Genomic DNA, 22,337 nt, shown 5'->3' on the forward strand with positions numbered 1-22,337 from the left:
TCCTATATGTTGAGCCAAGGCAGTTAAGGGATGTCAAATCAATACACTGTATTAATTCTACAATGTAAGTACAGCCAATAAACACCAAATTGTGGACCAAGTTTGGCTTCTTTTGGAGCTAGAGGTGGTAATGAATGTTTCAAAGAGCTCCTTTTAGGATTCTGGTGTAGTGTTTTGTTTTTGTTTCTAAAAAAGAACAACAGATCTTGAATTTTGGAGGAAGTGGCTGGACAAAAAGCTTGTGGAATATTTCTTTGACTCCTTCCAAACTGCTGAATAAAATACATTATCTACTTTGAACTGGGATACATGGCAGTGTGGACTCAGATATTCCAGTGCAAAGCAGCTATTGTGGGTTATTCTGCCTTGATTTTCTGGGTTATATGGGTGTGTGAAAGGGCCCTTTATGGTCTCGTAAGAGTCACCCATCTTCTCCCCTTTAATTGGGGAGAAATCTATCTTACAACAGGTTTACTGGTTTTACCGGAATTGACTGGCTAGGTTAGGCACTCTGACTTTCAAAGGTCTGACTAAATTCGATTGTAGTCAGAAAGAATTTGGGCAAAATTCCTGGAACTCAACGGGCTTTTTCTTTCGATTGCTCCACAAATCCCATTCCTAATGAGTCTGATGTAAAACTGTATTGAGTCCCAAAGGGAGAGTCATACCAATTTGGCAGCTTAAGAACACTCAACCAAAACTGTCTTATTTGGCAGGATACATCCAGCCCCAGAAAACCAAGAGCCTTGGATTCCCATTTTCTGTATGTCTACTCTGAAACAAGTCCCGTTGAATTTATTGAGACTTGATTCCCGATAGAAGAGTACATGGAAACAGAGCCTCTCCATTCACACGTGGCTTGCTTTTGCCAATCCATCTCATTCAGTTACCTCCAAGCGGTGGAGGTAAACTAATTGAGCCAAGCTGGCAGGTTTGACCGAGGCTGAGCTAGAGATCCTGCCGGATCGAAAATCTCCCGGGTTTCCCATTTCAAGGCTGAAAATGATCAGGTTTGGTGCTTGTTCTTTCACGGGAGGCGAACAATGCTAAGATCTGCCTTTTATACTAGGATTTTAGTCCTATTCGCCCTTTGGAAGTTGAGCCCGATTCTCCCCTTTCTGTGCAAGTTTTTGACTTAATAATGGAGCAGAAATGCTCCCATTATGAGGAAGCTAAATATCAAGCCTAGCAGTGAGTAAGGACTTCTCTGGCTGGATTTACACCGCCAAATATTGCAGTTTGAACTACATTATAAATGGATTTAAACTTACCGAATAATTCAGTTCAAACTGCATTATTTAGCAGTGTAGCTCCAGCCAGAGAGGTGCATAGAATTCGCACAAGTTAAAACCTGCAATCCTGTGTTAAGTCTCCTAAAATCGTACTTTCGGGGTTATAGAACTTGATTGTACTGAGCATGTTCAGACTCAGGACTCCATTTTGTATTCAGTTTGGTGAATACCATCTGTGGGGGTGCTTTGAATGCGATTTTCTTGCTTCTTGGCAGGGGGTTGGACTGGATGGTCCATGAAGTCTCTTCCAACCCTATGATTCTATGCTTCACACCTCAGTGGAAGTGGATGTGTGTGATTATAGACTTCAATGTGTTAAGTCTGCTTATCACCTCAGTGAAGGTGGATGCATGTTTGCTGTTGGGACTTCAGTAGAAAAGTATGACTTATGGACTTCAGTGAGTAAAACTATACCTAAAAACGATGGACTATTGATTAAGAATGATACCCCAGTACTCAACACACAGAACTACATCCTATCTATAACTGAACTTTAATAAAATGTGTCTGTATGGTAAATTAATACAAGATGTTTGTGAGTAAACAAGATATGTTATGTTTCAAAAAAGACTTTTTTTTTTAATCTTTGAGTGCATATTTTAAACTAAGAGGTTTCAAGGGAGTGTATATCCTTTGGGCAGTTACAACTGCAAAGAAACAACCATCCTCTGCTAACCAAATATTTTTCTTGCAGTGGCATGTCTTTGTCCTTGGCATTTCAAAGACGTGGTCCTTCAGTTTAACAGCTAGGTTCCTGTGTGCCATTACACGAATGCTTATGAATGTGACTTGTTCAAAGTGTTGACTTCTAACAAGGTCATGCTTTTCTTGACTAGTGCTTTTCAAAAGGTGGTCTCCACATGTTCATGGAGATTCACATTTGCCAAACGGATATGACATCATTTTCTCTTTTCAATAAGGTTATGATTGCCATTTATTTTCAAAGGGATATGTGCCCAGAGACTGGGTGCAGTTATTTTCCAATAATAGATGGGTTTATGCTTACAATATAATGCAATATATACTTACAATATAATTTAGAATTAGCACAAGTAATAGCCTGCAACACTGTGTAAGCCTCCTAAAAATCTTATTTTCGTGTAATTAGTTTGCATCTGTTTTTCCCTCTGGTCCAGATTTTCGGGTTTCTATTTCAATCCCCTTCCTCACCACTCACCCCCCAAAGTGGGGGTCTCGATCCGCTAATTTTCCCTTTTCAAATCTCTCCCAAGAATGTGGGATATTCCATCTGCCTTGCCCTCCTTCCCCTTCCCCTCCAGGCGACGTTGTCTAGGATAAATAAGTTGGTGTGTTCCTTCCTAACAAACTGTGTTGACTTAGCCTAGGTTGCCTTTACTTCCCTGCTGTTCCTGATCCTTCTGTTTGACCACTTCTTGCTGACCTACAACCGGCTGTTTTGGGGAGGGGCAATGGGTGATGCTGGCAGCGTTAAATAAAAATAATAAATTTTAAAAAGGCAGGATCTGTTTGTCTTCAAAAGGGATTGAGCCCAACTTTGAGCAGTGTGTTCAGAACGATTTGCGACGGTGTCTTTGAAGCGACTGCCTCCCTCGGGACCCCAAGATTTGCAGTCTTCGGAAAACATCTTTCTGGGAAGAATTCGAGCCCAAGAACCCTGCAAAAGACGGGCCTCGGTTATGCCGCAGAGACAGGTAGGATGCAAAACCACCTTGCTCTGTCTTGGTATCTTTTTCTGGGGGGAAAGTAACATATTAATCTTCATTTAGGACGTGCAATCGACAACCCCCTTTGAGGATATATTGAGGGTGAGTCGAGTTGTTTTCAGCAGGTTGGTTTCCAGGTTTCTCTGGACCACAGCATTGGGAATAACTGTTTTCTCTCCCATTTATTAATTCAAATATATTAAAACCAAAGTCATTGTTCAATGTGTTGTCCAAGGCTTTCATGGCAACTCCAAGCCAGCCATATCTGACATTATTACTTTATCTGCTATGGCTCAATGCTATGGACTCACGAGAGTTGTAGTTTGACAAGGTCTTGAGAGCCTTCTCTGCAAAAGAATGCTGGCACCTCAGCAGACTACAGACCCCAGGATTTCATTTCATTGAGCCATGGCAGTTTAGATGTCAAACTGCATTCATTCCACAGTATGGATGCAACCCTGGAGAAAAGAAACAATATCTTTGTATTGCTGTGAGTTTTCTGGGCTGTATGGCCATGTTCCAGAAGCATTCTCTCCTGACGCTTCTCCCATATCTATGGCAGGCATCCTCAGAGGTTGTAAGGTGTTGGAATCTAGGCAAGTGGAGTTTATGTATCTGTGGAATGTTCAGGGTGCGAAAAAGAACTCTTGTCTGCCTGTTGCAATTGGCCAGTTTGATTAGCATTGAATAGTCTGGCAGCTTCAAAGTCTGGCTGTTTCCTGCCTGGGGGAATCATTTGTTGGGAGGTGTCAGCTTGCCCTGATAGTTTCTTGTCAGGAATTCCCCTGTTTTCTGAGTATTGTTCTTTATTTACTGTCTTGATTTTAGAGTTTTTAAATACTGGTATCCAGATTTTGCTGATTTTCATTTTTTCGGTTGAAATTGTCCACATGCTTGTGGTTTTCAGTGGCTTCTCTGTGCAGTCTGACATGGTGATGGTTAGAGTGGTCCAGCATTTCTGTGTTCTCAAATAATAGGCTGTATAATAATGTAATAAAATAATAATAAATAACACAACTCTAAAATCGGGACGGTAAATAAAGAACAGGGAATACCAGACAAGAAACAATCAGGGCCAGTTAACACCTGGCCCTGACCAGCTAACACAAGTCATGTTTGCAAGCTGCTGTCGTCCCTTTGCCAGTTTAGGGCTCATCTACACTCTAGAACGAATACACTTTGACATCACTTTAAACTTACCATGTCTCAATGCTATAGAATCATGAGATTTTCATTTTTTTCCAGCATTTTTGAGCAGAGAAGGTTAAAGACCATTTAAAACTACAACTGCCATGGCATTGAGCCATGGCAGTTAAAGTGGTGTCCAACTGGATTAATGCTACAGTGAATCCATGCTCACTCCTCAACTTCCTCTGCCAAAGAGTGTTGGTATAACTCCCAGGATTCGCCAAGGCGGTGTCAAACATTGTACAATGTTGGTGCATCCTTACTTGGAGAGCTGGGACTTACTACATGTGTTTCCACTCTCTTTCTCTCCTTCACTTCCATTCCAACTTCAATTGCTTATTGAAACCATCACTAGACTACGGTGGCCTGTCTGTTCTTTATATAAATCAGAGAGATCGGAAGAAATGCATTCTGCAGCGTTCGACCCAATTTGAATGCCATTGGTTCAATGTTATGGAATATAGTCGGGACCTGAGTTACAAACATCCACTGACTCATAGTTAAGAAAGAACTGAGACAACAGGAAGGGAGAGAAATCTACCTCTAGGAAGGGAAATTCAGTGCTGAAAATGTGGATCGTGGGCTAAAGATGCCTCCCCTGAAGCTTTCTCTCCAATCTTTGTTTCCACAACCAGCCAATTTTTCCAAAATCCAGTGACCACAGGGGCAGAAAGTGAGGTGAAATGTAATAAACAGGGGCACAGACAACAACACAAACTCAACAGGGATGTTAAATCTTCCCTATGATGTCCAAAGCATGTGTGTGTTTATGGTTGGAGTTACAGTTATAAAACGTACTTGCCCCACGTTACATACACATTCAGTTTAAGAACAAACCTGCAGAACCTATCGAGTCCCTTGAGGAGATGGGGTAGGGTACAAATTAAGTTTATTATTGGGTTGCTGTGAGTTTTCCCGGCCTGTATGGCCATGTTCCAGAAGCATTCTCGCCTGACGTTTCGCACACATCTATGGCATCTTCAGAGGTTGTGAGGTCTGCTGGAAACTAAGCAAGGAATATCTGTGGAAAGTCCAGGGTGTGAGAAAGAACTCTTGTTATTGGAGGCAAGTGTGAATGTTGCAATTAATCACCTTGATTAGCAGTGAAAAGCCTTGTAGCTTCAAAGCCTGGCTGATTCCTGCCTGGGGGGAATCCTTTGTTGGGAGATGATTCGCTGGCCCGGATTGTTTCATGTCTGGTATGCCCCTGAAACCACCAGGGCCAGCTAACACCTCCCAGCGAAGGATCCCCCCAGGCAGGAATCAGCCAGGCTTTGAAGCTGCGAGGCTTGTCAATGCTAAGCCCGTGCCTGCGTCTGTCTCTGTTCATGTTATGTCATTGAATGTTTGCCTTATATGTGTGCAATGTGATCCGCCCTGAGTCCCCTTCGGGGTGAGAAGGGCGGAATATAAATACTGTAAATAAATAAATAAATAATCAAGGTGATTAATTGAAACATTCACACTTGCCTTCAACAGACAAGAGTTCTTTTCCCCGCCCTGAATATATAAACCTCCCTTGCCTGGTTTCCAATATATCTCACAACCTCTGAAGATGTCTGTAAAGTAAAAGTAAAATCAGGACAGTAAATAAAGAATATCACTCAGAAAATAGAGAAATGCAAGGCCAGCTAACACCTCCCAACAAAGGATGCCCTCAGGCAGGAAGCAGCCAGGGTTTGAAGCTGCAAAGCTTTTCAGTGCTAATCAAGGTGGCCAGTTGAAACATTCACACCTTCCTCCGACAGACAAGAGTTCTTTCTCCCACCCTGAATATTCCACAGATATATAAACCCCACTTGCCTAGTTTCCAACATACCTCACAACCTCTGAGGATGCCTGCCATAAATGCAGGCGAAACGTCAGGAGAAAATGCTTCTGAAAGATGGTCATTCAGCCCGGAAAACTCACAGCATGAAATCTCACAGCCATGAAAGCCTTCGATAACACAAAGATTGTTGTTGTTGTTGTTGTTGTTACTATTACCGTTATTATTACCATTATTATTATTATTATTATTATTATTATTATTATTATTATTATTATTATTATTACTATTGACACAACGACACAGCAAACAAGATAGATATGCTGGATGATGATGATGATGATGATGAGCAACTTGGGGACTGCCTGGAATAGAATTCTCAGATTGAGGCACCAGCACTCTTTGGCAGAGAAGGCTACAAGTTAGCTCTCATGAGCCATGGCAGTTCAAGCGGTGCCAAACTGCATTCATTCCACCGTGTGGACGCACCCTGAGGCCTCTTGCTTTTTCCCCTGGCTGGAGTGTGTGCTGGAGCAGCCACCCTGCCTGGCACCTGGCCCTGGTGCGAACCCGCCGAGCTTTCTTGCACATTCCTCGGTTTGGCAAAAGCCGACCTAGTTATTTTCCCGACTCCGGTATCAAATTCTTCTCAGGCGTACGATTTCACTTGAAGTCCTGCCCAGAAATCCTTCAAAGGGGAACGTTTGTCCCTCGCTGTCATGATGTCAGGCGGTTTTTCCCTGCCTCTGTAATTTTTATTTCGTTTTATTTTTAAGCTGTGTTTGAAAGAAAGGTGAAAACAAACTCAAGGCGGGCCGTGAACCCAAGGGTGCCTAGAATCTCAGGCTGAATCTACACTGCCCTTCATCCCAAGATCTGATCCCAGATTATATCTGTTTTGAACTGGATTTATACGATTCTACATTGCCATATAATCTAGGATACGAAAATAATCTGGGATCAGGTCCTGTAGAAGGGGCCCAATATACAGAAATGCATCTCGTTCAGTTTTCAATACATCCAGTCTTGGAGTGCATCTACATTTCAGAGTGAATGCAGTTTGACATGGGTCAGTGCTGTAGAATCCCAGGAGTTGTAGTTGGACAAGGTCTTCAGCCTTTCTGTCAAAGAATGGTGTTGTGGTGCCTCACCAAACTACAAACTACATACAGTAGAGTCTCACTTATCCAAGCTAAACGGGCAAGCGAATATCTTGGAAAATAAGGAGGGATCAAGGAAAAGCCTATTAAACATCAAATTAGGTTATGATTTTACAAATTAAGCACCAAAACATCATGTTTTACAACAAATTTGACAGAAAAACCAGTTCAATATGCAGTATTGTTATATTGTAATTACTGTATTTACAAATTTAGCACCAAAATATCATGATATATTGAAAACATTGACTACAAAAATGGCTTAGATAATCCAGAAACTTGGATAAGCGAGACTCTACTGTAACTAATTTTACTGTTGTTGTGTTGTCAAAGGCTTTCATGGCTGGAATCACTGGGTTGCTGTGAGTTTTCTGGGTTGTATAGCCATGTTCCAGAAGCATTTTCTCTTGATGTTTCATCTGCATCTATGGCAGGCATCCTGAGAAGTTGTGAGGCATGTTAGAAACGAATATAAGGATATATAAACCCCACTTGCATAGTTTCCAACATACCTCATAACCTCTCAGGATGCCTGCCATAGATGCAGGCCAAACATCAGGAGAAAATGCTTCTGGAACATGGCTTTACTGCTGTTATTTGCAAGTCCAACTGTTTTCATTGAGACTACTTCCAGGAAAATGAGCATAGAATTGAAACTTTATGCTGCAAGCAAACACAATCCCCTTGAATGTTTGGGATTTTTGAGTAAATACAGTACACTGTAACCCTACACATCTTTAAAATTCCTTGTGGTTATCGGCCCCCAAATCCACAGGCAGGATGGCCAGTAGCTAAGGATTTTGGGATTTGTAGTTCTTTTGGGGGGTCCTGGTTGAGTTCCAACAGTTCCCACCAAAAGATCTATTCTATAGATGTGGTTAGGATTGTAGAATTAATCCTTGTTTATCTTAGTCTCAAAGGTTCTACAAGATCCCTTCCATTTAAGATGGTATTTTATATTGTATGGGACATTGAATGTTTGCCTTGTTTTGGAAGCCACCTAAGTCCCCTGAGGAGAGAGGGCAGGTTAGAAATATAATAATAATATTAGTATTTGTTGTTGCTGCTGTTCCAGGTTAGGATTGTGCTAGAATTGCTGTAAGAGTTTTATCATGGAGTAAGATTTCCAGAGATTTTTAGAAAATCCCCAGAAAATTTCAGGCAGAAGGTGCATCCTCACTGCAGAATCAATACTGTTTGACAACACTTTACCTGCCCGGGCTCAATGCTATGGAATCATAGAAACTCTAGTTTTAGAAATTCTTTAGCCTACTAGAGTGATGGCTCCCATGATTCTATAGTATGAACTATGATAGTTAGAGTCCTGCCAAACTGCATTAATTCTACAGTGTATATGTAATACTCTGTGTGTTGAATGGTGACTATCTGCCTTATCACACCAGAGCATGGATCCACTTTAAATCCAGTTTCTGCCTCTTGCAGAATTCTGGGGTTTGTAGTTTGGTGAGGTCCAGGACCTGTCTGAGTTGTTTAAAGGCCCCTCCCTAAAGTGGATTTAAAGTGGATTTAAAGTGGATCCAAACTCTAGTGTGATGAGGTCCTATGTCAGCTGACCCAACTGAAAGCATCCCCACCTTCTTCCTGTTATCTGAGATGCCTCAAACTGAACTCTATGGAATATAAAGGCAAAGTAACTGCTGCTATATCATTGAATTCTGATTGCCCTTCTGCTCTTAACAGGAATCTGGTTTTCCAAGCCTTCTCTGTCAAAGAGTGCTGTTGCCTCAGCAAACTACAAATCACAGGATTTCACAGCATTGAGCCATGATAGTTAAAAACCCCTCTCTACTCTGCCATATAATGCAGTTCAATGCAGTTGCATTACATTATATGGCAGTGTGGGGCCAAAATGATGCTAAACAGCATTAATTCTGTAGTGCAGAGTCAGCCTCTGTTTGTTTTGGGTAAACCAGTTGACCAACCTCTCCATATCTTATACCAGACTAACATTGCTTCAACTGTTGCACTTTAACCCTACAGAATCTGGGATTTGCAGTTTAGTATGGTGCTTGTAGGAATTATAGTTCAAGGGGAGTGCACCAGAGCAGTGATTGCCAAACCTTGATCCTCAGAAGTTTTGGACTTCAGCACTCAAAAGCCTAACCAGTTTGGTCCAAGAAGCTCAGCACTAGGCCTTTGAGTTGATTCAAAGTAATTCACTAAAATATATATCCTGCCATTCCTTAGAATGGAGCCATGGCTGTTAAAGAGCTTTCAGACTGACATAACTGTGCTGCCCAGTCTTTCTCTCAAGTTGAGGAAGTGTGATTGAAAGGGGACTTTTATGGGGGATTCGAAGCTTGGCCTACCAGGGTCCTAACTTGATTCTGCTTTGTGGGTAATACAAGGAAATCCTAAAAAGCTGACTAAGGGGTGTGTCTTTGCACATGTAGGTGTGATCCTTTGCTTTTTATGACTGTTTTCTTCCACTTGTGATTAGCTTTTGCATGTTCTGTGCTCATCTTTTCTTTTGAAATGGATTTTTACCTTCCCACAGGTAAGTGAAATACCCACGCCCCAACCCTTCTGAGTTTTAGAAAAGCCCTGAAAACATGGCTATGTGCCCAGGCTTTCAAAGATTAAATGATAAAAGATGACCCTGGACTGATTTACGGCCACAGCACGAGGATTTTGGAGGAATGGATTTTAATCATATGTTTTATATTTTTCTATTGTTTAATTGTTTTATTGGATTTTCATTGCTGTTTTAATTATGTGCAGGCATTGAATTGTTGCCAATTTGTACGCCGCCCTGAGTCCCTTCGGGTGAGAAGGGCGGGATATAAATGTTGTAAATAAATAAATAAATAAATAAATAAATAAATAAATAAATAAGTGGCCTCTCTCACCTAGCATTGATGAAGGGCTACCTATTATTATTGGTATTATTACATTCATTGTTTTTCTCTATTATTGTTGCTACTATTACATTTATTTTACTCTATTTTTATTATTAATAATACATTTATTATTTCACTCTGATCTTATTATTATGATTACATTTATTATTCTACTCTATTTATTATTACATGTATTATTTTCCTGTATTTATTATTATTATTACATGTATTATTTTACTCTATTATTATTAAAAGGATACATAAGCACATTTACATTGAAGAAGATGAGAATAATGATTTAATCAGAATTAGACAGTCTTATTTTAAATTAGAGCTTGATGTAAATATTCAAAAACATTTAACGTACTGATGCCTCAATTAATGTAATTTTTGGTATCTATTTTTATTTCTGAAATTTCCCACCCTCGGCTTATACTTGAGTTAATGATATCCCAGTTTTTTTGTGGCCTCTGCTTATATTCCGGTCAGCTTATATTCGAGCATATACGGTATATTACTATGATACTATGTCAACTAGGCATGTGCAAAAAATTGGAAGTTTCGGAAACCATAAGAAAATTTGAAGTTTTGCAAGTAGGAAGCCATATCCAAAGCCTTTGCATGGCCCACACGAAATATTTTAGAATCCAAACTTACCCCATACTTTTTCATTTTAGTGAATCTTCTAAGGCTCTCAAAGTCAGTTTCATATTCAATGCAAGGCAAGGAAGCAAAGGCTGCCTTAGTGCCTTGCCATTCTTCTGTGAAATTAATGTAGTCCCTGCATTAGCAGGGGGGGGGGGGGGGAGAGGAAGCAGTGCATTTTGGGAACAGTGCAGAATTCTGGGAAATGTAGTTTGGGAAGGGAGGAGCCCTATGCCAGAGAATGCAAAAGGCCCTGCCCTAAATCAAATTTCCTAGACTACTTTCAAAGTAAAGAGCACACAATTAAACAGGAAATAACACTTTCAAAGTAGGAACATATTTCCTTATTAAAATGTTTTTAATAAAAACTTTAAAAATGTGCCAAAAATGCGTAGATAAGTGAAACATTCTGAAATCTGGGGGACTAACAGTGCTAAATGTGTTCTACCATTGTAGCAAGTTTCACTTCAATAGCTTTAAAAATGAGGGTGACAGGAGTCCCTGAAGTTTCCCCAATTACAATAATTTAATTATGCTCAATTACTTTAACAGCAATGAAATATTCACCAAGTATATTTTAGAAATACTTTAGTTAAGGAAGCACCAACACCCCCCAGTTTTGTAATGACTTTTGAACCATTTTCGTAAATGGATGGCACATCCCTAATGTGAACTATCATGCCTTAGTCCCATTGAATATTCTGGGATTTGTAGTTTGCTGCAGTACTAGAACTCTGCACCTGAAAATAACTCTCCTGATATCTAAATCCTGGGACTTTATGGAAAGAACCATGGCTCTAATTATATAGTGTGAAAAGGCCCCAGGGCTTTGAGGTTATTTTGTAAAAGTCATTGGAAGGAAGGAAGGAAGGAAGGAAGGAAGGAAGGAAGGAAGGAAGGAAGGGAGGGAGGGAGGGAGGGAGGGAGGGAGGGAGGGAGGGAGGGAGGAAGGATGAAAGGAAGGATGAAAGGAAGGATGAAAGGAAGGAAGGGAGGGAGGGAGGGAGGGAGGGAGGAAGGAAGGAAGGAAGGAAGGAAGGAAGGAAGGATGAAAGGAAGGATGAAAGGAAGGATGAAAGGAAGGAAGGAAGGGAGGGAGGGAGGGAGGGAGGGAGGGAGGGAGGGAGGAAGGAAGGAAGGAAGGGTGGAAGGAAGGAAGGGTGGAAGGAAGGAAGGAAGGATGAAAGGAAGGATGAAAGGAAGGAAGGAAGGAAGGGAGGAAGGGAGGGAGGAAGGAAGGAAGGAAGGAAGGAAGGAAGGAAGGAAGGAAGGAAGGAAGGAAGGAAGGAAGGGTGGAAGGAAGGAAGGAAGGAAGGAAGGAAGGGTGGAAGGATGAAAGGAAGGATGAAAGGAAGGAAGGAAGGAAGGGAGGAAGGGAGGGAGGAAGGAAGGAAGGAAGGAAGGAAGGAAGGGTGGAAGGAAGGAAGGAAGGAAGGAAGGGTGGAAGGAAGGGTGGAAGGAAGGAAGGGTGGAAGGAAGGAAGGGTGGAAGGAAGGGTGGAAGGATGAAAGGAAGGATGAAAGGAAGGAAGGAAGGAAGGGAGGAAGGGAGGGAGGAAGGAAGGAAGGAAGGAAGGAAGGAAGGAAGGAAGGAAGGAAGGAAGGAAGGGTGGAAGGAAGGAAGGAAGGAAGGAAGGGTGGAAGGAAGGGTGGAAGGAAGGAAGGAAGGAAGGAAGGAAGGAAGGAAGGATGAAAGGAAGGAAGGAAGGAAGGAAGGAAGGATGGGTGGAAGGAAGGGTGGAAGGAAGAAAGGAAGGATGAAAGGAAGGAAGGAAGGAAGGAAGGAAGGAAGGAAGGAAGGAAGGAAGGAAGGAAGGAAGGAAGGAAGGGTGGAAGGAAGGGTGGAAGGATGAAAGGAAGGATGAAAGGAAGGAAGGGAGGAAGGGAGGGAGGGAGGAAGGAAGGAAGGAAGGAAGGAAGGAAGGAAGGAAGGGAGGGAGGGAGGGAGGGAGGGAGGGAGGGAGGAAGGAAGGAAGGGTGGAAGGAAGGAAGGGTGGAAGGAAGGAAGGATGAAAGGAAGGGTGGAAGGAAGGGTGGAAGGAAGGGTGGAAGGATGAAAGGAAGGATGAAAGGAAGGAAGGAAGGAAGGGAGGAAGGGAGGGAGGAAGGAAGGAAGGAAGGAAGGAAGGAAGGAAGGAAGGGTGGAAGGAAGGAAGGAAGGAAGGAAGGAAGGAAGGAAGGGTGGAAGGAAGGGTGGAAGGAAGGAAGGAAGGAAGGATGAAAGGAAGGAAGGAAGGAAGGAAGGAAGGATGGGTGGAAGGAAGGGTGGAAGGAAGGAAGGAAGGATGAAAGGAAGGAAGGAAGGAAGGAAGGAAGGAAGGAAGGAAGGAAGGAAGGAAGGAAGGAAGGAAGGAAGGAAGGGTGGAAGGAAGGGTGGAAGGATGAAAGGAAGGATGAAAGGAAGGAAGGGAGGAAGGGAGGGAGGGAGGGAGGAAGGAAGGAAGGAAGGAAGGAAGGAAGGAAGGAAGGAAGGAAGGAAGGAAGGAAGGAAGGAAGGGTGGAAGGAAGGAAGGAAGGAAGGAAGGAAGGAAGGGTGGAAGGAAGGAAGGAAGGATGAAAGGAAGGATGAAAGGAAGGAAGGATGGAAGGATGGAAGGATGGAAGGAAGGAAGGAAGGAAGGATGGGTGGAAGGAAGGAAGGAAGGGTGGAAGGAAGGAAGGAAGGAAGGATGGGTGGAAGGAAGGAAGGAAGGAAGGAAGGAAGGAAGGAAGGAAGAAAGGAAGGATGGATGAAAGGGAGGAAGGAAGGATGGAAGGAAGGAAGGAAAGAAGGAAAGAAGGAAAGAAGGATGGAAGGAAGGAGTTTGAAACCAGATGCCAAATTTGGGTATGGATTTAATGCAGGTTGACCTTACTTTATGTGTCATGGATCAAGGCGATGGAGTCCTGGGAGTTGTAGTTTTACAAGATCTTCCACCTTCTCTGCCAAAGAGTGCTGGTGCCTCACCAAACTATAGCTCCCATGACTCCATGGCAGTTAAAGTGGTGTCAAACTGCATTCATTCCACCGTGTAGAGATGCACCCTTGGAGAATTTCAAAAGTCTTTTGATCCGGCATTCATTTCCAGGCAGTAAATACTGTAACTTTAAAAAATAATAAAAAGGGGGAAAGATGTAAAATCTCTTTCCCCTTCTCTCTTACAAGACTTTCTTTCAGACTCCGCTCTACTTAAGTGGTCTTGGCAAATCAAAGCGCGTGTCCTTTGAAGAAGGTGTGTAATTGGCGTTTAAGGCATGTATGGAATTCCCAGATGTCTATAAAATAAGAAAGTGCATTTGGCAGGTCACTTCAAGGTGGAGCAGGTTAAAATCACTCGCACAAGAAGCCCGCTCCCTCAACAGCCAAACCCTGTTTCCACTTTAGAAGCACCAAACACGGGACAGGAATCCGGAAAGGGTTGGGATCCAGGGGGAATAATCAATAGTTGTGTTTAAAGGCGCTTGAAGGGGACCGGCTTCATTCAAATCTCCTTCCACGCCCCGCGTTTCCGGTTAATAATTCCGACGTGCAGATTAATGCATTCATCTGGATTACATCTATGTATTTAACTATGATATACCCCACTACAAGCTTTGAAGAGGGACAGGTAACTAATTAACTAACTAACAACAACTATCATCAAATACAATATAAAATAAGAATTACAATGAAACAATAACTACTATCGCCATCACCAAATACAATAGTAAATAATAATAATAATAATAATAATAATAATAATAATAATAATAATAATAATAATAATTTTGCTTCTGTAAACGTCTGCTTAAAAGATATCAGACTTTGATTCTGTTTCTATGGAAATAAATCTCCTGGGATCAATTTGCCATTTAGGAAATTAATTTATGATTGGAGCTGAGTTTTCTTTTTCTTTATTTTAATAAGTCAGGACTATTTTTGGTTGAAAAGAGAATCCCATTTTCATTGAGCATCAAGAGATAAATTGTGATGTAATAGTTTCCCCCGACTTCATGTACAATCGACTCACAAGTAACTCTAGCTCTGTGTTCTGGAAAGCTTTCCTGGCCGGAATCATTGGGTTGCTTTGAGTTTTCCGGGCTGTATGGCCAAGTGCCAGAAGCATTCTCTCCTGACGTTTCACCCGCATCTATAGCAGGCATCCTCAGAGGTTGTGAGGTAAATTGGAAACTAGGCAAGGGAAGTTTATATATTTGTGGAAGGTCCAGAAGTCCTGTCTATTTGTTGCAATTGATCACCTTGATTAGCATTGAATAGCCTTGCAGCTTCAAAGCCTGGCTGCTTCCTGCCTGGGGGAATCCTTTATTGGGAAGTGGTTAGTTGGCCTTGATTGTTTCTTGTCTGGAATTCCCCTATTTTTAGTGTTGTGTTCTTTATCTACTGTCCTGATTTTAGTGTTTTGGCTACCAATATTAAAAAAAATCAGGACAGTAAATAAAGAACAACACTCCAAAACAGGGGAATTCTAGAGGTTTTTTTTTTTAATACTGGTAGCCAGGATCTGGTTACTGGTATTTAATACTGGTAATCAGGACAGTAAATAAAGAACAATACTCAAAAACAGAGGAATTCCAGACATGAAACAATCAGGGCCAGCTAATCAACACCTCCCAACGAAGTTTGATTCCCCCAGGTAGGAAGCAGCCAAGCTTTGAAGCTGCAAGGCCATTCAATGCTAATCAAAGTGATCAATTGTAACATTTTCACTTGCCTCAACTAGACAAGAGTTCTTTCTCCCACCCTGGGCATTTCACAGATATATTTTATTTGGCATTTTATTTAGTTTTAATCTGTTTAATTGATCGTATGTGTTTTAATTGGTCATGTTTTAGATTGTTGATTTTGTTGAGATGTATTTGAATGTTTGTAAGCCGCTTTGAGTCCCCTTTGTGGTGGAGAAAGGCGGGATAGAAATGAAGCAAATCATTAAATATATAATCCTCACTTGCCTAGTTTCCAACAAACCTCACAACCTCTGAGGATGCCTGCCACAGATGTGGGTGAAACGTCAGGAGGGAATGCTTCTGGAACATGGCCATACAGCCCAGAAAACTTACAGCAACCCTATTCTAGCTCTACTTAGTGGGACTCCTATGGGGGAAACTAGGGTTTTCTTTAAGCAAAGGATACTCAGAGGTATCTTTGCCAGCTCCTACTTCTGAAAAGGAGTCCCTAGCACTTGGTATTGGTTGGCGGCGGTCTCCCATCCAAATACTGACCAGGGCTGACCCTGCTTAGCATCGAGATCAAACTGGATCTGGGGCCTTTCTAGGTAGACTGACACAGGTTTGAGGCCCTAATTGGTTTATATACTACCAAGATCGCTGTGCCATCAGTATTGATTTTAAAAAGTGTTAACAACAAAAGGCATTGTTCAGTTTTATTATCAGTAATGTAACTGAAACTGTGAATACTTTCCGCATTTAATTTCACTGTGTACAATACACTGATCTTTTCCACCACGTCTGTTGTTATATATACACTTGAGACTTGAGTAGTAACTCTTTCATGCATTTGATGGATGCGGAGGGAGAAAGATTATATGTATTGGTGCTACAAAGGAATCTCTCCTTAAACGCTCAAGCCTTCTAACTTGTGCTATGATCAATTAGTGTTTAAAATACCATGTTTCTATGGTTCGTTCTCGGGGGTACTCTCTAAAAATTAGTCTGGATGCCTTGAAATCCCTTCGAAGTGACTTTAGATCAGAGCTGCTACACAGTTGTTTTTAGTGAGGCATATTCTCGAACTTAAAATATGTTTGCTCTGAAGCAAAACCAATGATTCCAATAGGATTTGCTTCCAGTTAAGTGGGAAAAGGCGTTGCATTCACCTCTAACCCCAGATTAACGAATTTCAAAATAATGATATAGTAAGGAAACTATGTTCCTCATGTTGTGGTGACCCCCAACCATACAATTATTTTCGTTGCTACTTCATAATTGTAATTTTGCTACTGTTATGAACCGCAATGTAAATATCTGATATGCAAGATGTATTTTTATTCACTGTACCAAATTTGGCACAAATATCCCATACGCTTAAATTTGAATACTTGAGGGGCGGATTGATTTTGTCATTTGGGTGTAGTAGCTGCTGGGATTTATAGTTCACCTACAATCAAAGAGCATTCTGAACTCCAGCAAGGATGGAATTGAACCAGACTTGGCATATAGAACTCCCATGACCAACAGAAAATACTGGAAGGGCTTCTTGGACATTGACCTTGGGTTTTGGAGTTGTAGTTCACCTACACCCAGAGAGCACTGTGGACTCAAATAATAATAGATCCGGACCAAGCTTGGCACGAATACTCAATATGCCCAAATGTGAACACTGGTGGAGTTTGGGGGGAAACAGACCTTGACATTTGGGAGTTGTAGTTGCTGGGATTTATAGTTCACCTACAATCAAAGTGCCCCTTGAACCACACCAACGATAGAACTGGGCCAAACTTTCCACACAGAACCCCATGACCAAGAGAAAATACTGGAGGGATTTGGGAGGAATTGACAGTGATTTACAGAGCATGTTAAACAATGTGAAAAAACAGATACGATAACGTTAATCATAAAAAGACAACCCTATACAGGATTAAATCTCATAATATGGATTACATTTCCAGGTAAATGACTATTGGATGATTTTATGTGCTGAGCAGGGAATATTTAGCCCTGTTTACTTGGAGGGAAGTCTGATTAGTTTACTCCGAAATCCACATTTTATTTATTTATTTATTTGTTTGTTTATTACATCACTTCTACCCCGCCCTTCTCACCCATCAGGGGACACAGGGCGGCTTACAATATAAACATACACATCAAAAAACAGTTTTCATCAAATTTAAAAATCCATCGAGATTAAAAATTACAATAATTAAGAATATACATTTAAAATATACATAATTATACATTTAAATATACATTTAAGGCGCTGAAATGAACGGAGACTTTGTGATTCCTTGACATGAGCACATCAAGGGCAGATCAACTCTGAGAGGGAATGCAGTTTGACACCACTTTCACATAATGCTATACAATCGTGGAAGTTGTAGGTTTGCAAGGTTTTGAACCTTCTCTGCCAAAGAATGCTGGCAACTCAACAAAGGACAACTCCCAGCACTCCACAGCATGGCGCCACAGCGGTTCAAGTGGCATCAAACCGCATTAATTCTAGTGTAGACGCACTCCGAAGTAAGTCGCACTGAATCCAATGGAAAATATATCCAGGGGATAAAACCCTCCCGGACCCCCTTGCTGCTACTTTTCTACCTGGCTAAGATGTTTCTTTAACTATAAGGAAGCCATTCTCTTCCTAACGTGTCTTTTTTTGTCATCCAGGGTGTTGTTTTCCTAAGTTGACGCTGTTTTGTGAGGGTTGGAAGTTTATTAGATGTTGTGTTGTTTTTCTTACTTCAGATGTTCGCCAGTCTCGTTGAAAACCTTGCAGGGGAGCTTGACCTATATGGGCATCTTTGCCACCAAACCAACAGCGTTGATGTTGCCCCCTAAATCCGGCATAGCAATCCGTGACAAGAGGAAAACAAGCGAGTTCGCTTCTTTTTCCCCCCGGTCATCACCCTTTCTGAAAAGGGATATGAAGCAGGTGAGAAAACTGCTTCCTAACACGAAATGAACCTCACTTTCTAATCCTAAACGGACTTTTTGCACATTTCAGTGCAATTGACTTTCACTGTCGAATGAATGCACTTTGATCCCAGGGTTGCTGTGAGTTTTCCGGGCTGTATGGCCATGTTCCAGAAGCATTCTCTCCTGACGTTTCGCCCACATCTATGGCAAGCATCCTCACAGGTTGTGAGATATATTGGAAACTAGGCAAGAGGGGTATATATATATGTGGAAGGTCCAGGGTGGGAGAAAGAACTCTTGTCCGTTGGAGACAACTGTGAATGTTGCAATTAATCACCTAATTAAAATATAATTAATACCTGTTGAAAATAGACACCTCCCACGCCTTTCACTATTTGTTTATTGATGTATATATTTGCAAACCTGTATTCTATGTGTATGTCGATTTGCCAGTTTGACTGTACCTCCTTGGTGTGGGAGGAATTATAGACATGTGATTGTACTGAGCATGTTCAGACTCAGGACTCCATTTTATTAAGAGTTTTGCATCAGACTTCAGTGGAGGTGGGTGCATGTTGCTGTTCAGAGACTTCAATGTATGCTTGTGGACTTCAGTGAGTACAACTATACTTGAAGGCTATGGACGATTGATTAAGAATGATTCCCTGTGTACTCAACACAGAGAGAAACTACATCCTATTCATAACTGAACTTTAATAAGAAATGTGCCTGTATGGTGAATTAATTCAAGATGTTTGTGAGTAAACAAGATATGTTATTTTCAACTAAAGACTTCGTTTTTTTAAATCTCTGAGTGCATAATTTAAACTAAAAGGTTTCAAGGGGGTGTATTTGTTTTGGGCAATTACAACTGCAATTAGAATTACAACTGCAACTTCAACTTTTTTTAAAAAAACCATCCTCTGCTAATCAAATATATTTTTGTAATGGCATGTCTTTGTCCTTGGCAGTCTAAAGACATGGTTCTTTAGTCTAACAGCTGAGTTACTTGTGTGCCATTACATTAATGTTTGTGAATATCACTTGTTCAAAGACTTGATTTCTAACAAGGTTATGCTTTTCTTGACTACTGGTTTTCAAAAGGCGGTCTCCACATGTTCATGGAGATTCCCATTTGCCAAAGGGATATGACATAATTTTTCCTTTTCAATAAGGTTATGATTGCCATTTATTTCCAAAAGGGTTATTGTCTCAGAGAGTGGGGTGCAGTGATTCCCAATATCACCTGAAGACATAAAGTAGGATCAAATTAATTGATACCACGTAAAAGTGGGATCAATTAATTTGATCGCACTTTATGTCTCAGTGCTATGGAATCCTGAGATTTGTAGTATTTGTCAAAGAAGGCACAAAATCTTGTAAAACTGCAACACCCAAGATCTCATCCCATTGGCTCCATATTATGGAATGACAGGATTACAGTTTTACAAGGTTTTTACCCTTCTCTGCCCAAGAATGTGGGTGCCTCACCAAACTACAACTCCCAGGACCCCATTGCATTGAGTTTTGCACCTACTGCGGGTATTGAATCGAGATGGGTGTGAAAGTAAAGAAGAAAAAAAGGGAATGGGGGATTTGGCAGAAGAAATAGATTTTACCTATGCAGACTTAACGCAGGTACCTAATAGTGACCAGATGGCTTGGAATGAGAGGAAGGAACTGGAGGGAACAGATGTCGAATTTGCCAGCCGGAAAAACGCCGCCATTCAAAGGGCAGGACTTCAAAGGAACCTCAGAGGAAGGGGGCAGCCCCTCCCTCTACTCAGCGCATGCGCGGTTCTCCTCCGGGTTCCTTGCAAAGGCTTGGTTGTACGCATTGGCGGGTACTGGAAGGCATCTTCGTCTGGCTTTTCTTTTAAGGTGGATATCACCATCACCATCTCCTGGTGTCACAGTTTTCCAGGTGCTGCTGATTGTATTTCAGGACCATGGATTTGCTTTCAATCCAAGGATGCATCAATCATATTCCAAGAAGCGTGCTTTTTCGTACTACTCTGGTTCTAACTTATGACTATTTGATTAAGATATTTTGTCAATCCGCACTGAATTACACCCTGAAGAACTATCACCATTGGGAGCCACACTATTTTTATTGGTGTGGATCACGAGCTGTTAGGATCACAAATCCAATGGGGTAGCAGAGTTTGAGAGATGTGTTCCTTGGGTTTATTTTATGCTTTAGGCAGGTAAAGATACAAGCAGATTTCTTTTGAAATAACAATGTTTGTTTACTTATAACTTCCTGTATATACAGGCACATTTCTTTTGACAGAATAAAACTTGGAAACATATAGTGTGAATTAAACTTCGGGGCCTCCAGTGGTGAAGTGTGTTAAAGTGCTGAGCTGCTGAACTTGCTGACCAAAAGGTCACAGGTTCAAATCCAGGGAATGGAGTGAGCGCCCACTGTTAGCCCCAGCTTCTGCCAACCTAGCAGTTCAAAAGCATGCAAATGTGAGTAGATCAATAGGTACCGCTCCGGCGGGAAGGTAACGGCTCTCAAAGGCCCAAAGCTGTAACAAGTAACATCAGGTAGACCAGTGGTTCTCAACCTTCCTAATGCCGTAATCCCTTAATACAGTTCCTCATGTTGTGACCCCCAACCATAAAATTATTTTCATTGCTTCTTAATTTTGCTACTGTTATGAATCGTAATGTAAATATCTGATAGGCAGGATGTATTTTTATTCACCAGACCAAATTTGGCACAAATACCTGATACACCCACATTTGAATACTGGTGGGGTTGAGGGAGGAATTGATTTTGTCATTTGGGAGTTGTAGTTGCTGGAATTTATAGTTCACCTACAATCAAAGAGCCTTCTGAACTCCACTAATGATGGAACTGAACCAAACTTGGCACATAGAACTCCCATGACCAACAGGAAATACTGGAAGGGTTTGGTGGGCATTGACTTTGAGTTTGGGAGTTGTAGTTCACCTACACCCAGAGAGCACTGTGGACTCAAACAATGATGGATCTGGACCAAACTTGGCACGGATACTCAATATGCCCAAATGTGAACACTGGTGGAGTTTGGGGAAAATAGACATTGACACTTGGGAGTTGTAGTTGCAGGGATTTATAGTTCACCTATGATCAAAGAGCCCCTTGAATTCCACCAATGATAGAATTGCGCAGATTGGGCTTTGGTAGGAGGAGTCACCATCTGTTTCCAAAAAGGAAGAGAAGGACAGGTGGAGAGATCTTCAGCCTTCTCTGCCAAAGGGGTTCCTTAGCCATCAGAAATAAGTGTTTTCTGATGGCCTTTGGCGACCCCTCTGGCACCCCCTCATGACCCCCTCAAGGGTCTCGACCCCCAGCTTGAGAAACACTGTGGTAGACTGTAAAGCCAAAATGATGATTAAAATAAATGTAAATAAAATATTGGAATGAAATGATAAAATATCCTCCCTCCTTTTTCTTTTTGTCCTCTGTTTTTGTCATTGGATCCAGATCTTGAAGTGATCTTTGTCTTCCACCTTTCTACTATGACACCTTGCGAAGAAGTCATCAAGGAGGTTGCCTCTGAGCAAGTGCGGAGTGCTGTTTAAAAAAAGTTTTAAAACTCCAAACTACACTGAGTATGGACAAAGCGTTAAGGAGGTTACTTCTGAGCAAGTACAGAGTGCCATTTGAAAAAAAATCGAAGTAAAATGTGGAATATGGAAGCAGCAGTAAGGAGTTGATTTCTGAGCAAATGTTGCATTACTTTAAAATAAAACAAAACAAAATCAGCCATGAGTATTCACAGCAATTCTCTTATCCTTATGGAAATAATGGGGAAGGCTTTCCCCATATAGAATCCAATTGACAACAAATGATTAGAACCCTAATGGAAGTGGAAGGCATGCAACAACAGCACAAAAGGTGAGATATTGGTGAACCTTCAGATCTTGTTGAAGCATCACTTTCAGGATCTCTTGCAAAGGCTCCGCATACAAGAGAGGTACAGGCTGCTGTGAGTTTTTTGGGCTGTATGGCCATGGTCCAGAAGCATGGCCATACAACCCAAAAACTCACAGCAACCCATGAAAGCCTTTGACAATACAAGAGAAGTACACCCAACATCATTGGGGAGGCCATGCCAATTCCTCCCATCTCCTATCAACAGCATAGATGCATCATCCTTAAGTGTGATATCAAAA

At 41.5% G+C, this 22,337-nt stretch overlaps 1 long non-coding RNA gene across 1 annotated transcript; it reads left to right on the forward strand.

Annotated features, from left to right (window-relative positions):
* The first annotated feature begins 14,023 nt into the window (after positions 1-14,023).
* On the forward strand, positions 14,024-22,029 carry LOC134299991 (uncharacterized). Its single transcript, XR_010007258.1, has 3 exons — positions 14,024-14,185; positions 17,997-18,183; positions 21,646-22,029. It is a non-coding gene; the product is annotated as an uncharacterized LOC134299991 (long non-coding RNA).
* The last annotated feature ends 308 nt before the right edge of the window (positions 22,030-22,337 follow it).

The sequence above is a fragment of the Anolis carolinensis genome, chromosome 6 (assembly GCF_035594765.1).
Source record: "Anolis carolinensis isolate JA03-04 chromosome 6, rAnoCar3.1.pri, whole genome shotgun sequence".
Taxonomy (NCBI): domain Eukaryota; kingdom Metazoa; phylum Chordata; class Lepidosauria; order Squamata; family Dactyloidae; genus Anolis; species Anolis carolinensis.